The 14,621-nt window shown below is 39.4% G+C and overlaps 1 pseudogene; it reads right to left on the bottom strand.

Annotated features, from left to right (window-relative positions):
- On the bottom strand, positions 1-3,251 carry LOC141569468 (multifunctional methyltransferase subunit TRM112-like protein pseudogene; annotated as a pseudogene).
- Between the last annotated feature and the right edge of the window lie 11,370 nt (positions 3,252-14,621).

The following is a 14,621-nucleotide window of genomic DNA, read 5'->3' as shown; positions in this document are numbered from 1 at the left end:
CACAGCCTTGCCTGGAGTTAATAAATAAACACTGGTAGAGAGAAGTTCTATGTGCCCTGTGATTGCTAGTCTTGAAGGATGTGAGTTTGGAGCTACTGGTGGCCATTTTGTCTGTCACATGGAGAGAGAAAGTTTGTGGAAAGAAGTTGAATAGAAGTAAACAGAATAGAGACAGAGAAACACAGGTCCTAATGTCAGTATTTGGATCCCTCCCTATATCTAGCCCTGCCTGAAACACACAGGCTTTGCAAGAACATTGGACTTTGTAATCACACCATCCAATAGATTCCATTTCTCCTTATGCTGATTATGAGTTGGTTTTCTATCACGTGCAAATAATATCTGTACTAATCCTGTGACTATTCGCTCCTTCCTCTGCAGATCTTTGATAATTAACTCAGTGGATTTTTTTTTTTTTTTTTTGTATATTTTTGGAGACAAAGTGAACAGAACTTGATGTCTGATAATGTGTCTGATGGAGAAATGAGGGTTCATTATAGCCCTGAGATTCCTCTCCTGAGTTACTAGAATTAGGTGAATAATGTTTATTAAGACTCCATAGTCAGATGAGGAATACATTGTTTATAAATTAACCCAAAGTGGAAGATTAGTTAGAAGAACACTGTTTTCCAGCGGATATAGATGTGGGATTCGATTGCCACTTCTGACCTAGCTGTATGTTTTTTTATTAGTAACTCTTAAATATTATCAACTCAGGAAACTAAACTTTACAATACACAAGATCAAAAGCTGTATGGGCATCTTAAAGCCAGATCTTCCTTTTTGAATAACTATAGAATGGTACCTATTAGACTCAGGAATTCTCCATTGCTCATTGGCATTCATGTTCTACCAATTTATAAATGGACTCACCTATGGTTCCTATTTTTAACTAATTTACCCCCAGATTAAAATATAGACTAAAAGACTTGTCAACTGGCTGTTTTTAGGGGAAGGGGGTTGAACTTTAGTGAGAAAACATGTATTGAGTTCAAGAACACTGGGTGTGGCGAGTCACTAAGGCAAGAATTGGGGATACACGTGACAAAACTAACAAACAGGATATACATAAACAAAGCTACACATGGTCACTGAATGAAAAACTGGTGCCTGGCACGATCAAATCTCAGTTTCCTCCAAAGTCAGCAGCATATTGGGGATTCCACAGCTGATGGGAAACATATGTCCAGACGCCAAACATTGCACGGTGCCCTCCAACACGTCCACCTCCAGCATCACGTGGTACATCTTCCTCAGAAATGTCTCATCTTGTTCATAGCCCTGAATCAGATCAGGGCACCTCCATCAGACGCAAGTGATCGGCCTTCTCCAGAAGCACCTCCCACTCAACCCTTGGTATCCTATGTACCCTGAAGTTCAGGTTGAATTGCACAGGGTTGATGCGGACCTCAGCCACCTGGAGACGCAGGGGGAAGCCACGGGGCCCCACTCCTCGCACATGCGAGCTCAGCTTGTGGGTAAGCAGCTTCATGTTGCCACTTCTACTGGCTTCTTACAAAAATGACTATTGACATATGAAGATAGATGTGACAATATTTCCGAATGCTATTTATTCAGAACACAGATGATTGAGCAGAGAGTAAAGGATGTAAATATCACTTAACACCTTTAGCTCCCACCTACATAGTTGACATGGTCCTAGTCCAGTGCATCGAAGAGTTTAAGGGTCATGAGGTATTTAGCATAAATTGTCTCGTTTCATTTGCACAATTCTTCAAGGTGAATATTATTTCTCCACTCTACAAATGGTAAAAATTTGTGTAAAGGCTAGTAGCTTTCTCAAGGTCACACTACTGGTAATGGTAGATCTGGGAATTGAATACAGATCCATGGGAACCCAAAGGCTATTCTCTTCATCCCTATACAGCATCATGTATATTTCCCAACGAGGACACCATCCCAGCTCAGGGGGAGCTGGGATAATATATAGGACTGGGAGTCAAAGAAGAGTTGTTGCTAATGATTACTCCCAATATTGCATCATTGCCAATGTTCCAAGTCCTGAAAAAGCAATTACATAATTCCAGGGACGTCTTTATTATGAATGTTGGATCCAAAAGAGCCCAAGGAAGAGAAGGGACAATTACTCTCTGCTTGTCTCTAATGAGGCTCTCAGGGAATATGGCCCTAGTGGCCATGGAGGTTCCTGTAAAGAGCTGGCCCTGTGATTCCCCCAAACATCTTCTTGCACTGAAGGTTGAATCCATTCACTCCAGTCCCTTGTTCATGCAGACTTAGCTTAAAAGGCCCAATGACAGTCCCTTTCCCTCAGATCAATAATTTCTGACAGGTCTGGAAAAGTAAAGCAAGCCTGGGACTTCTCGTGTCTGTGAAGACTACCATTGTTTCTGGGTAAGGGTCAGATTAGTGGAACTTCATCAATAACTGCTTGTTAAGGTGTAAAGGCTTGTATGGGAACTCCTCACTATGTCTTTCTTTTAAGTGGAGCCACAGAAGCAGTTCTGAGATCATCAGCAGTTCCTCGTGATTGCCCAGTCATGACCAGTGTATGTCTTGTCTGTTTATGAGACCTTGAACTGTGGTGAACACAAATTAGCCAAGTTTCTGCTCATACCTCTGGATCATTTCCATTTTAATTTTACAAGTTAGACTTAGAGAGCTCAGTGGACCCAGCCAAGAAGGGCTGGCTCAGAGCTCTATAAAGTGCTCCAAAAATGTGAGCCCAGGAAGCAGCAGCAGCAGCAGCAATATCATTTCCACCCTGGGAGCAGTTATTGATTGATCGTTGAGATCATCCTCAGAGCAAAAATGTTGGGAATGTGGAACATATCCAGATTAGAGATGATGGAATTGAAAAATGTTCCCTAAGGAAACACCACCAGTGATATTGATGACATCAATACCTTACATTAGGGTATATGCTTACTACATCTCAGTCTCTTATGGTAACCATTTACACATGTGTTTACAGTACTCATAAATATTTAAGTCTCTATTAATGTTCTTATATTTGCAGTGTTTGTGACACTTTTAAAAAAATACATGGTTATGGTAGAAAGTTCAAACACACAAAGGATTTACAGACAAAAACCACTGTCACAATCTCTGTATCTGCGCATGCATCAGCACACTGCCCTCATTTTGCTAACGAAGTAATGCAGATGCAAAGAGGCCCACTGCTGGCCAAAACACACAGGGAGCAAAGTTCTAATGCCTCACCTATGTCACATGGCCTTTCTCCTTGCAATCTTAACTGCCCCATCTTATCCATAATTTTCCAGGATTTTGAATTTTCCCTGCTTTGTCTTCCTCTGGGCCCAGTCTCCCAGCCCCAGGAGAGCGGCAAACAAGTCGAGTGTCTCTCAGTTCCTCCTCCTGGGGCTCTCGCAGGCAGCCCCAGAAGCAGCAGCCCCTCTTCATCCTCTTCCTGAGTATGTACCTGGCCATGGTTCTGGGAAACTTGCTCATCCTCCAAGCCATGACATGGACTCCCACTTGCATATTCTCATGTCCTTCTTCCTCAGCAACTTGTCCTTCGTGGACATCTGCTTCTTCTCCACCACTGTCCCCAAGATGCTGGCCAACCATACAGAAGTCAGACCATCTCCTTTGTTTGCATCTGGCTTTGTATAGCCACATCATCTGTGCTGTCCTGAGAGTCCCATCCACAAAAGGAAGATGGAAAGCTCTCTCCACCTGTGCTTCCCACTTGGGTGTGGTTTCCCTCTTCTGTGGCACCATCATTGCTATGTATTTCAACCCTTTGTCCTTTGTACACCACAGCTATTTTGACGTACACAATGGTGACCCTCGTGCTGAACCCTTTCATCTACAGACTGAGGAACAGGAATTTGAAAAGGACCCTGCGAAAAATCATTGGCAGAAAAATGATTGACCCTGCGAAAAATGAAGACATGCTCCTATTGGTGAAAATACCATGGACCTATCATTGCCAGGCATATTAAGCTTTGCCAACTTACTGAGATGTAGCAATCTGTTTGTCAAAGTATCTGCAAAGAACTTAAAATAAATATTCTCAGTAGATACTTATCGTTGGGATGGTGCTCAGCTCCTTCCCGTACTGTAATTACTGAATAAAATCGTTTTCACCACTTTAACGTCTGCTGTGTTTATCTTTGACATCAGTTTTAGTGGAAGTAAACTCATCAATAATTTTTTCAGAATCTACTTCTTTGCCTATCTTGGAGAGAATCGCCATATTTGACAATTTCTCGTGACCAAGTGAATGTCTTCAATAATATAGGACCAACCCCGGAGGACCAACTCCGAGGACCAACTCCGAGGACCAACCCCGGAGGACCAACCCCGGAGGACCAACTCCGAGGACCAACCCCGGAGGACCAACCCCGGAGGACCAACCCCGGAGGACCAACTCCGAGGACCAACTCCGAGGACCAACCCCGGAGGACCAACTCCGAGGACCAACTCCGAGGACCAACCCCGGAGGACCAACCCCGGAGGACCAACTCCGAGGACCAACCCCGGAGGACCAACCCCGGAGGACCAACCCCGGAGGACCAACCCCGGAGGACCAACTCCGAGGACCAACCCCGGAGGACCAACCCCGGAGGACCAACTCCGAGGACCAACCCCGGAGGACCAACTCCGAGGACCAACCCCGGAGGACCAACCCCGGAGGACCAACTCCGGAGGACCAACTCCGAGGACCGCCCTCGCGCAGGCGCAGCACGGGAGGGGCCAGCGCCGTAGCACCTCTTCCCGGAGACGCTGCACGCTCCCTCGAACCGGACCAATGAGAGGCTACGTCGCCTTGCTTCCCTTGCTTCACCCCTTGCAGTTCTCTCTTTACTTACCTAATAGTGGACCATAACCCCTCTCCCTGCCGCGTTCTCCTGCCCAATTAGATAGGAGGGCGGGGCTTCAGTTCTGCGCAGTCTCCTTGGAGACATGCGAGGGCGTCTATCAGCCGAAGCACTGCGGGCCGGGAACTGCAGCTTGGAGCAGGGGGTTATGCACTGCAGTAAGTGGCTCTGACTCTTTTACCCCGAAATGGCATAAAGAGGCACTCTCTGGGGTTGATGCCCGTCAAACTTGGGCGACTGATGGGTCCTGTGAGCCTTCCCTACTACCTGGTCCCGGAGGTCCTTTAGGTCTCTCCCCTAGCTGTCTGCTTTCCCCGGTCAGGGAGGTGCTCAGGGTCCCCATCTCCTACTTCCACTGGTTGGGGCTGTCGAGGGACAAGGTCTGACTTCCAATCTGGATATCCTTCCAAAAGGCGAGGTTGGCTAAAGAGCCACCTGCACATAAACAGGTGTAGGTGGCTCCAGTCTTTCTCAGAGCGGGGGCCCTCCTTATTCCAAGGCTAAGCCCTTGCTACTCAGTGTGACCCGAGGACCAGGCATAATCTCAGGCTCCATCCCAGACTTCATGAATCAGAATCGTCACTTTAACAACATCCCTAGGTGATTTCTATGCACGTTAATGTTTGAGAATCGCTGCTTTAAGCTTCCCAAGATTTCTGGTCTAGGAAGCAGTGTTGATATGTGTACGTGGTTCTGCAGACGTTGGCCTACATGTACTGCAAACCTAAAGGAGATGTTAAGGTTTGAACTTTGTGAGTCAGATTCAGGATCTTTATGATATCCCAGGCATCACTTACCACTTAATCAAGGTGAGATAATGAAAGCGATGTGGGATGGTATAGATGGAAAACCTATGGTGAACATCCATATTTGAGAATGTTCAGAAACACTCAGGAAAGAGAAATTAATGTATCCGAAGAACTGCGTGATCAACCTCAAGTTGAAAGACTGATAGGATGTGTATTAGGGATGAATGGATCTATTCATCAACTTGCTATCCCACAAACATCATTTCTAACTAAGGAACTCACTTTATAATAAAAGGGATGTGGTAATCAATTGCCAAGGTAGGCCCAATGATCTAATCTTGTGTCAGTCATCCCTTCCCACTTTGAATTGGGCTTGCTTTGTGTCTTAATCCATTTGCGATGCAATGAGAAAGTACCATTGACTGGGTAGCTTATAAACAACAGAAATTTATTTTTCACAGTTCTGGAGGCTGGGAAGTCCAAGGTCAAGATGCTGGCACATTTGGTATCTGGTGAGAGCTTACTTCCTGGCTCATAGATGGCAGTTTTTTTTCAGTGCAACCTCACATGGCAGAAGGGATAAGGGGGCTTTCTCAGGCCTCTTTTATAAGGATACTAATCCCATTGGTGATGGCTCTGCCCTCATGACCTAATCACCTCCCAAAAGCCCCACCTCCTAATACCATCACTTTTGAGGTTAGGATTTCAACATACGAATTTTGTGGGGACATATTCAGTCCAAAGCACTGTATAAACAATAGGATGTTGTGGAAATGATGTGTGTGACTTCTGGAGATCAGTCATAAAAGATACTGTGGCTTCCATCTTGCTCTCTTGAATCACTTACTCTGGGGAAACCAGCTACTCTGATGCAAGGAGATACCAAGTTAGCTTTATGGAGAAGTCCATGTGAGGAACTGAGGCTTCCTTCCAATTGCAGTGTGAGTGAGCCATCTTGGAAATCCATCCTTCAGCCACCAATTACTCATTATAACAAGGGAGAACATCCACAATGGGGGAATAGTGAGGCATCTTATTAAAAGACTTGTGCTTGTGTGAAGTGATTTTGGTGTGGGTTTAAGGAATTGGGTCTTTGTTCTGGATTAGATGATGTCACAAAGTGGGGATAATTTTGATTAGGTATCTTAATATATTTTATCTAGAAGGAGGGAAGACGAGACCGAGGTCAAAGCTGTGATTGGCAAAGAGGTAGCAGTCTCTCTTGACAGCTAGCATAGGGAGAGTTTGGTTTTTTGTGACTTGGGTCATGTTCATTGTTTTTGCAATTCAGACATGATTACAAAGTGGTCTCTTTTTGTCTTGCTCCACACCAGTCACAGAGTGGCCTTATGTGATAGTGATATTCTGTGAAATTCTCTATGCCCATCAGGAGAGCACCAAGACCTAGCTATAAGTGCCAGGCTAGCTCCTGGGTATCAGGGCTGATTTGTCTTTAACAACAGAGACACAGATATGAGTATATCTGATGGGAAGGTCAGGCTGGTGTTGGAGCAAGAAGGGGAAGGGGTTTTTTATGGCTCCAGGAAGCCCTAATTCTGCCACAAATTCAGGCTACTTATTTTTTATCTTCTTATTTGAGATTTATGTATCACACGGAATCACCACAGGAATATGGGTAAGTTAAACAAGAAAGAAGTATCTTTCAAAATCTCCATGACCAGCCATGTCCATCAACTGATCTTTTTTTTTTTCCACTTTCTGTTCCATTTATATCAACACAGAGATATTTTACATAGATACTAATTCACATCCTGATTTTCCACTTCCATTCACAATAAAGCTTTCCTAAATTGCTGTGTAGTCTCCACAATTTTATTTTGCTGCCCTTATTTATTTCTATCAAGTTGCTCTAGCAAAATGTACTTACTAGTAGTTCTGTTTGTGAATTAAAACAAAGGAAGTTTACCTACCATTTAAAAGTATGTCTTAGAATTTATTTTGAAAATGATTGCAGAAAACAAAAAATTGATGAATATATGAAACTGGTTAAAATATCGCTGAACCTGATGTTGTGGATTTTGAGAGACGAAGAAAATAGGACAGTTTCCCTTAATTTCAGAGATGGGTACGATGACGTAAGAAAACTGACATAATTCAGAATCAGAGAATGTTTCTGAGTTTATCATATGATTTTTTAACATTTATCATATTTTTGTATTGCTATGTTTGTCTAAAGGAATAAACGGTAGCATTTGAAACTTTTAGTCTGTATCCAATAATTCTTCATAATAAGATGGAAAGTACTTGTTCCTTGAAAGTTTGAAAGAAATCCTCAGCCTTTGTTTCATGTACTTTGGTGTTCTTTTATTAGATGGATACATGTTTATTGTTACATATTTCTGTTTTATCCTTTCATCATTACATAGTATCCCTCTTTTTTCTGTAGTAACACTTTTTTTTTAAAAGGTAGGATTTTTATTTATTTATTGGGGAACAGTGTGTTTCTCCAGGGCCCATCAGCTCCAAGTCGTCCTTCAATCTAGTTGTGGAGGGTGCAGCTCAGCTCTAAGTCTAGTCACCATTTTCAATCGTTAGTTGCAGGGGGTACAGCCCACCATCTGGTGTGGGAATTGAACTGGCAACCTTGTTGAGAGCTCGCACTCTAACCAACTGAGCCATCCGGCTGCCCCTCTGGAAGCTCAGTGGCAGTTTGTTGTCTTCAGTCTAATTATGGAGGGCGCAGCTCACTGGTCCATGTGGGAATCGAACCGGCAACCCTGCGCTCTAACCAACTGAGTCATCCAGCCGTCCACATTTTTGTTTTAAAGTCTATTTTGTCTGATATTAGTATAGCGACTCCAGCTTTCCTGTGGTTGCTGTTTCCATGACACATCTTTTTCCATCCTTTTACTCTCAATCTGTTTGTGTCTTTGAATCTAAAGTGCATACCCTGTAGACAATATATACTTTTATCATGTTTTTTAATCCAGTGTGATGATCTCTGCCTTTTAGTTGACTGTTTAATCCATTCACATTTAATATTATTGATACAGATTTATGTCTGCCATTTTATTTGTTTTTTATATGTCTTGTGTCTTTCTGTGTATTTACTGCTGTCTTTTGCATTAAGTGAATATTTTCTAATGTAGCATTTTAACCCCAGTAATATTTTTTTCACTAAATTTTTTGGATTTTTTTTTTTTTAGTGGCTGCTCTAGGTTTTACAGTATACATTTTAACTTACTAAAATCAGCTTCAGATTTATTACTAGCTCAACTCCTGTGATATATAGAAGTGCTTCTCCTATATAACTCTTAATACCTTTCTCCGTTTTGTGTATTATGTATGTATTATTGCTTTACACATAAGTATCAATATTACAAACCCAACAGTACATTGTTATAATGATTACTTTACCATCTGCGGTCATGTCCTTAGCCCATTACAGCTTTATTCCCACTTATCTCCTTTGTGTTGTTATTAGTCAATATATTACATTTCTATACGTGATAGGCCCAACAATACATTACATACATATTATTTTATCCAATTGCTTTTTAAATCATTTAAGAGGGGAAAAGAGAAAAAAAGGCACTATAGTATCTTTTATAATTACTTAATTACCTTATCAGTGCTTTTTGTGTGGATTTGAATTGCCATCTGGGGTCACTTGTTTTCAGCCTGCAGCTACTCCTTTAGTATTTCTTGTAAAGCATGTGTGTTGGCAACAAATTCTCTTAGTTGTTTATCTTGGAAAGTTTTTGTCTCATTCATTTTTGAAAGATTAAGTTTTGCTGGACATAAGATTCTTGATTTACAGTTTCTTTCTTGAGTACAGTGGTACCTCGATTTTCGAATCTAATGTATTCTGGAAGACCATTCGAGTTCTGAAGCGTTTGAAAACTGAGGCACGGTTTCCCATAGAAAGTAATGCAAAATGGATTAATCCATTCCAAACCTTTAAAATCAACCCCTAAAACTGCAAATTTAGCATGAATTTTAATATCTAATGATACCATAAGTCCATAAAATTTACGGCGTTCGTAAACTGAAATGTTCGTCAACGGAGACGTTCGAAAACCGAGGTACTACTGTATTTTTCTCTTAAATTGTTTTTGAGAGTTCTTTAAATGTTGAATCAATAGTAAATTGTTAAGCAATATATTTTTGAGCATGTGAGACACCTTTTCACAAATCCTGAAACTAGCATTCCCAGTTTATATTTTGCCTTTTGGTTTTGTTAAAGGTTTTTTTGGACATATTACGTATTTTAATTGTATGTAATAAGATTAGGAAGCATTTAGTTTGTGGTTTCTTCCACTTCTCTTATGCTTTATATTTTCTTCTCCATTCTGTCATTACTTAAATCTTTAACTATATTTTCTTCTAGTTGGTTTTCAGTTTTTACAGTTTAAATCAATAATTTGTGTTTGTGGCTCTAATTTCATTTCTTCATGTACTTATAAAATTGCTCCAGTTACTTTTTGAGAACCTTCCTTCACTCATTTGTAACACTACTTTTGTCATTTTCAAAATGCTAATCATGATATCTAATATATATTGAGAAGTTGTGTGCTAGACAGTTGGCCAAGACTTTTCTCTATCATATCTGTTTTAATAATTGCAGCCATGAGATAAGTATCATTATCATCGCTACTTAAAGTCATCCCTGAGTTTAGAGAAATTAAGTGACTGTCACAAGGTCCTGCTGTTAGGACATGGTACAATCAGGATTCTGACATGTATAGCTCCATGATCACATACATCCTTCAAATGACTGTATAAATTCATATGAAGATCTACAGATATATAAAATAGGTATACACATAGATATAGATGTACTTTTAGATTGTTTTGATACCCTGATCTGAGCTTTTATTATTGTGCTAATATGCTATTTTAGTTTGAGGTTTTTAAAAAGCTTTTTAAATTTTGTAATACCTGGTAGATTATTCTTGCAAAATTATGCCAAGATACAGATAGACTGTGTTTCCCCAAAAATAAGACCTAGCCGGACAATCAACTCTAATGCGTCTTTTGGAGCAAAAATTAATATAAGACTCGGTCTTATTTTACTAGAATGTAAGACCGGGTATGAGATGATATGATATATGATATAATAATATAAATAATATAATACTGTGTCTTATATTAATTTTTGCTCCAAAAGATGTATTAGAGCTGATTTTCTGGCTAGGTCTTATTTTCGGGGAAACAGGGTAGGAATGTTTATTATTGTAAACATGCGTAGACATGACACTTGGAAATACCCCAACTTTCCAGCTAAAGGGGAGTAATTCAGTAAATCATGATCCATCCTTATAATACAACCACTTGAAGAATACAGTATATTTGTAAATTCTGATGTGGAAAGAATTCCCAAGATACGGTTTAAAGAGTATTTTATACAGAATCATCTCTTTAGTGCAGATAAAAATAAAGGACTATATTCACTTTTTTTTTTTTGTAGAAAAGATACCCAAAAACTCAATCAGTTCTACCTTTTTCTGTTAATACATATGGACTTAACCTCATTCTTTTAAAGAAATGCATACCACATAAGTATATCAAGTTTATCAAAATAAGTCAATAAAGAACCCCCACCAGCTTATTTAGTTGACATATAATTTTCTTTAAATAGCTGTGCTTGATGAACATTTAGGTTGTTCCAGTGTTTTATCATTACAAATGTGCTGCATAAGACATCTTTGTGTATATAAATTTGCTTACATATGCAAGAATATCCTTTCAGACCACACTATCCCCATTTCTGAGTTCTTTAAATTTACCTTTTACTAGAATAGAAGCTCCATAAGGACGAGGGTCTTATCTGTTTTGATCACTATATTATTATTTGGCAAATATTCAGTTCCTTCTACCTTGGGGTAACATATATTTTCCTATTATGTTGACTTTGGACTTGGTTGTATGACTTGCCTTAGCAAAATGTGAATGGTCAAAACATGAGACCTTAAATCTGCTTGTGCAGCTTGGCTTGGCCCTTGTACTGTGATTACCACAAGAAAGACATTCACTGGGAAGCTGCTTTGCCTTTAGTCCAAGCTCCAAAATGCAGCACATGAGTCAGAACTGAATCCTGATGTCTTGGGTGAAGTAGAACCATTTCAACCAACCTGCGGACCCATGAGTGAGAAAAATAAATGCTTGTCATAATCCATTGAGTTTTGGGGTGTCTTTCCTACAGTACCATTGCAATAATAACTGACTATTTCAATACCAGATGTGCAGAGTATTACAACAAAAGACTAAAATGTGTAGCATTGGTCTTAGGATCAGGCAAAGAAATTGTTATAGAAGAATGGAAAATGGTCACTGTGTTGTGAAATGGTGAAACACTTGGTGAAACTGTTCCCTTCAGTAACTTGGCAGACTTAAAGAACTTGTGGCACTTAGCAAGGAAGTATTGAGGCAGAACGTTGGGAGTATGGATTGATTGTTGATAGCTGATTTCGGTTAGATATTACAAGGGGAAAATAATAAGCTCAATGAACCCAAAAAAGACCTGACTTGTTTTTAAGAAGAGTTTAGAGGGAAAAATACTGATTCAGAAGTTGTGGAATCAAAAAGTGTGACCATTTTCACCAGTTCAAAGTTATGGCCATGTAAACATATGAACCCCCACATATCCATCACCTAGATGCAACAATAAATTATGGTCAGTATTGTTTCACCTATACCCTGAACCTGTTTTCCCTGCCTCTTTTATTTTAAATCCCAGGCATCATTCTGTCCATGAATAGTTCTCTAAAAGATAAGGACTTTCTCTGTATCTTTCAAAAAACATAACTACATATCATTATTATGCTTTAGAAAATTAACAGTAATTCTTTTATCAAATATTTCCAATTGTCTCATTAAAGTCTTTTTTCTTTCTTTTCAGATTTCTGAATTAGGACTCAAAATCTGCACATTATTATTGGTTATGTCTCTTAACTATTGTTTAAACTCTCCTTTATAAGTTCCCCCTCCATGTCTTTTGTTGTTGAAATATATTTGTTGAAGAAACTGAGTTCTTTGTATCACAAAGAACTCCCACACAGTCTCCCACACAGTCAGGATTTCGATAATTGCATCTCCATGGTGTCATTTAAAATATTCCTCTGTCCTCTGTAAAATTTGGATATAGAGTCTTGGTCAGATTCAAGTTCAGTATTTTTGGCAAGACTACATCATAGATGGTGTTGTGTTCTTTAGTAAGAAGGCATAATGTCTGGTTATCTTTTCTTTCTTTCTGATGTTAACAGCCATTGATGCTTAATGCTAAGATTCATGAATTCGTTACAGATTGCAAAATCACAAATATTCTATTATTCATTTTTCACTTATTGACTAGAATATTTTTATAAAGAAAAACTTCCCCTCATCTGTTATTTGGTGCCCCAACAGTTTGCATAAAAAAGACAGGATAAATGTGAGATTCTTTCCTTTGTTTACTAGTGTTCAAAAGAATGAATTGGTTCAATAGCATCCTCCAATGATAATCAAGTAGTTTTTGTGTTCTTTTTACCTTTTAAAAAAATTCCCACCCGAACCCCTCCTCTTTGGCAACCATCAGCTTGTTCTCTGTACTATGGATCTGTTTCTGTTTTGTTTCATTTATTCTTTTTTTTTTTTTTTTTTTTTTAAGATTCCACATAGTGAAATCAAAGTCTATTTGTGTTTCTCTGACTTATTCCAGTTAGCATAATACTCTGTAGGTCCATCCTTGTTGTCACAAGTTGGCAAGAGTTCATTCTTTTCTATTGCTGACTGATATTCCATTGCATATACTCATATGTACCACATCTTTATCCATTCATCTCCTGATGGACATCTAGGTTGCTTCTGTATCTTGGCTGTTACTAGTAATGCTGTAATGAACATAGGGGTGCATGTATTTTTTGAATTAGTGTTTTTATTTTCTTCAGATATCCGGAAGTGGAATTGCTGAATAGTATGACAGCTCTATTTTTAATTTTTAAAATGTAACTTATTTATCTTTAAATATAATTATAAGCCCAAAGATTTAAACACATTATATATTTTTCAATAATTGCAATTCTTATCCTTATTGATTCTCAGATTTTCCTATCTGGCCAGCAGGAACCTCTGTAAGTTGCTTCTGAGTTCTTTTGACAGAATCTTGGTAGTCTTTTGATAGCATCCTTGCTATCTGGTATGAGAAAGTGTTCTATCTAGATTCTATTCTGTACTTTTTTTGCCCCAGACCTAGAATTGGCCATTTTTCTAAAGTTCCCTGTTCAAAGTGGGAAATGATGCTCATGGCTTCTGAGCTGATCATTTTCAGGGATTAGTTAGGGAACGTTTTCTTAAGGTAAAAATATGCCAGGAGTTCATACTGATACTTCCAATTCAAATTTAGGAGTACAGAGTTTTCTCCTAACCTATTTGATAATACATTTGTATCTTCTATCTCCCATGCTGAGACAATGTCAATGCCTCCAAAAATAATAGAATGTGATACAATCCTTTGATTTTTTCTATGATAACTAACAGTCTCAGAACAATGGTAGGAGAAATCAAAATTTCTGTTATGGCTCTGAAATGGCAAGCGAGCGAGTCCGCTGTCCCCGCGCTCTCCAAGCTCGTGTTAGAGGAGGATACCACTAGAGGAGGGACCAGTGTGCCTGTTTCTGGTTTCCCTGCCTGACACTCTGCCTTTCACTCAGTTTTTCCTCTCTGGCTTCATACACATATCTAATGTGGACTTTTATTACTGAATCTTGGCTAAACTCCTTAGGCTTTACCTATTGACCTCAGAAGCCATTGGGCAGTTGTATCGCCTGTCTACCTCCTCATTCTGTAGTAATCAGGTATGGATTACTATTTGGAATGAACATGATGAGTACCTCTCCAGTGAACTCCATTCATACAATCACACATAACTATGCTAAAATCAACAGCAGAAAAAATTCCAAGAAGCCATCACAGTATTAAGAACTTTTCCTATTAGTAAACCAAATGTTTGTTCTTGCAGCCAAACAAAACACCAAAAACTGAATTGTATGTAGACTAACATCAAACATTTAGAAGTTTTTCACATAATATTTTTGGTTCCCAAGTT

This window comes from Rhinolophus sinicus, linkage group LG18, assembly GCF_036562045.2.
Source record: "Rhinolophus sinicus isolate RSC01 linkage group LG18, ASM3656204v1, whole genome shotgun sequence".
Taxonomy (NCBI): Eukaryota; Metazoa; Chordata; class Mammalia; order Chiroptera; family Rhinolophidae; genus Rhinolophus; species Rhinolophus sinicus.
The sequence above is the reverse complement of the archived record's forward strand: the minus strand, read 5'-3'. Positions and strand labels throughout refer to the sequence as shown.